Source organism: Cherax quadricarinatus, chromosome 5, assembly GCF_038502225.1.
Source record: "Cherax quadricarinatus isolate ZL_2023a chromosome 5, ASM3850222v1, whole genome shotgun sequence".
Lineage (NCBI taxonomy): Eukaryota > Metazoa > Arthropoda > Malacostraca > Decapoda > Parastacidae > Cherax > Cherax quadricarinatus.
The window spans coordinates 44,738,264-44,741,611 of record NC_091296.1 but is presented as its reverse complement, the minus strand read 5'-3'; the positions used below and the strand labels follow the sequence as shown (position 1 = coordinate 44,741,611).

The 3,348-nt window shown below is 40.9% G+C and overlaps 1 non-coding gene across 1 annotated transcript; it reads right to left on the bottom strand.

Moving 5' to 3' along the window:
* Positions 1-574: 574 nt before the first annotated feature.
* On the bottom strand, positions 575-646 carry TRNAE-UUC (transfer RNA glutamic acid (anticodon UUC)). The gene has a single exon. It is a non-coding gene; the product is annotated as a tRNA-Glu (tRNA).
* Between the last annotated feature and the right edge of the window lie 2,702 nt (positions 647-3,348).

Below are 3,348 nucleotides of genomic sequence, written 5' to 3'. Positions count from 1 at the left end.
TTCTTTTTAGTAATCTTTACAGGGAAAGGGGTTACTAGCCTGTGTAGTGTCATATACACACACACATCTAGGATTTTCTTCTTTTTTTCTTAATAGTTGTTTTCTTTATTTCTATTCTCCTTGGGGAAGTGGGAAATAATCTTTCCTCCATAAGCTATGCATGTCATAGGGGGCGACTAAAGTGCCGAGAGCAATGGGCTAGTAATAATAATAATAATAATAATAATAATAATAATAATAATAATAATAATAATAATAATAATAATAATATCTTTATTTCTTCAAGTTCATGTACAAGATACACAGTTCTAGCTAACATCAATGACATACTACTATATAGAAAACCCCTTGTTATGCAGAGCATTTCGGGCAAATTAGGTCAATTTTGTACAAGGATACGACCCACACCAGTCGACTAACACCCGGGTACCCATTTTACTGATGGGAAACTTGGACAGCAGATGCCTTGAGGAAACACATCCTATGTTTCCTGCCGTACTGGAGAATTGAACCCAGGACCTCAGTGTACGAGGTGAGTGCGCTAGCGATCAAGATACGGGACACCTAAAACAACTTCCCATGCCGGGAATCGAACCCGGGCCTCCTGGGTGAAAGCCAGGTATCCTAGCCACTAGACCACATGGGACTTGTTAATGTGTACTAGAGAGCTGTTTTTCTCTTTAGACTTTTCACTATTTTCATTAACAAATATTGATGAAGAGTATTGATGGAAGCCAGCTATCATTACTGTTCAACTAAACCGTATACTCTCATAACGGACATCTCTTCAAAATGTCGATAAGCCTCTCGTTAAATCCTCTATGCCTGGGGACTTTTGGGTACAGTATATGTTTCTGCGCTGTAACATCTGCTGGATCTCTGCTCGACTGAATAATATGCCGATTCAATCAGCGCCAGCAGCAAAATTCGATTTGTGATATGAAATCAATAACCTGAGACATGACCTCTTAGCTGCAAATATCAGCAGCCATGTCATTTGCGACCTCTAAGAATATTGCCTTCGTGGCAGTACAGGTGAACAAGCGCACATAAACTTTAAAAGGGACTTTGTCCGGTGTTTTGGTCAGGATGATTGGCTCTGTGTAATCATCCCCGGTGACTTCAAAGAGAGCGACGTGCCGCACACTGTCAGTAGTGTAAGGTGGGTCAGCCAGCATAATAACACGGATGTGTGTCAACTTGGCGGCATGGTACGTAGCACTTTAGCTGTTTCTTCACACTTTGTCTGCCCTGTGGTATCCAATAGGACTGACTAATTTGACATGAAGTGTTCCGTACTCCACAGTGCAACAGTTGCTGATGGGCCTTATCAGTTATTAGCCTAGTCAGCTAATGATTCTTAGGCACAAGTATAGGGTGTACAGTACTTTGTATCAAAAAGAAACTGAATCCTACCCTTGCACTTTATGATAGCCTCTGAGTCCAAGTAGAGTCATTAGAAATTCATAATCGCTAAGACTCCTTCTTTGTACTTGTTTTACTAAATATTTCATGTGTTCAAAGGACTTATCGTTTCTTTTTATCTCTAGGAATTTAAAGACAAGAAGTTACTCATGAGTTTATCTACCGAGGAGTACTTAGCCCCATCAATAGGTTACTTAGACGTGACAGCAGTATTCCAGCTGGCTGCTTCTGCTGGCATGATGTGAGGTTCCTGTGGTGGCCAGTCGTTCTCATGCAGCAACCAGCTGGGTTCCTGGACATTTAACACATTACCCAGGAGTTTACTGAGTGGGATCCCACGTGACAGCATGTCAGCTGGGTTTTCCTTAGTAGGGATATAAAAGAAGTGATAGATTGTATCTCCCTAATCTCGACCACACGATTATGCTCGTAAACTAGCTTATTTCTGTCACTTCTCAACCACTGGAGGACTGCCTCACTGTCACTCCAGATCATAGTTTTAGCTAGATTGAGGTATTATAATACTTTGTGGAGACAGACAGCTAGTTTAGCACCCAGATAAAGTGCCGTCAAATCGAGATGAGGTTTCACCAAACTTTGAAACTATGGTGCGGAATTTTTGCATGCATTTTCCTACAGACTGGGATGAATCACTTCCTCTGTTGCTGTTCGCAGTGCGAGAAGCTGTGCAGGAATCAATGGGATACAATCCATTTGAGCTCATTTTTTGGCACAATGTGATAGGTCCCCTGCGTGTGCTCAAGGGGGAAAACACCTGCATAGCACTCTACGATCGTTCTTCAAGGTTGCAGGTGGCAAGTCAGCTGGCTGAGGCTAACTTAAAATCTACTCAAAACAAAATAAAATAGAGGTATGACAGGACTGCAAAATATCGCTCCTTTAATCCAGGAGACAAGGTGTTGGTCCAAGAATCCGTACCTGGTCACATCTTAAAAGCCAGATTTATGGGACTAATGCAAATAACAAATAAAGTTTCTGATTTAAAGTATGTGATAGCACATCTTGATAAATCCAAAGCATGTAAAGTTTACCATATTAAACAGATTAAATTATTCTTTGAACCACCTAAGATCCCAGTAATGACTTCGTCCTCTACCCCTGTCTCTGTAGATGACCCTGATTCCCTGTACACAGTTCCGGAGATTTAAATTAAGTTCCCTAACTCGGCCCTCCTCCAGGCCCCTCGCTCCTTAATGTCGGGACTTGCAAAAGATCAAGTAGAAACTTCAACAGCTTTTCTACAAATTTATCCCGACAAATTTTCGGATGTTTCAAAAAAAGTGCACTTTGGGATATCACGATGTGGACGTAGGAACTACTAAACATATTAAATTATCTCCCTACAGAGCTAATCCTGAAAAACAGAGCTGCTTTAGAAGGAGGTAGCATTTCTGTTCGACCCCAGTGTGTCGTGGGGTCGAATCCTGGCCTGCCGCAGTTTGGTAAATGATTCAAAAACCACTTGTTACGTGGTTTTTGAATCGTGGTTCATTGCTATATAGACTGCTTGTGGAGGCAGGTATTCAAAGAAGAGGAGGCTGAAATTAATCCATGAGCATACATCTGCCAGTAGTGTCCTCGCAACAGGAAACAAGTGTAGTGTGCTAGGCTCATGTTGTTTGTAGGATCGATGGCTCAGATGGTAGGGCGACAAGTACAAAGTTTGGCCTCTTGAGGTGGGACATTGTGTCGTGGGGTCGAATCCCTAATAACCGAATTGGCCGAAAAGCGAAATAATTATTCCCATAAGAATTAATGTAAATACAATTAATCCGTTCCAGACACCCAAAAATATTCACAAAAAAAAATCCATTTTTTTTTTGAGATTAATTATGGTTTTATATACACAAACAATGAGAACTAAGTAAAATAAATACGTGAACAATTAAATCAGTATTACAT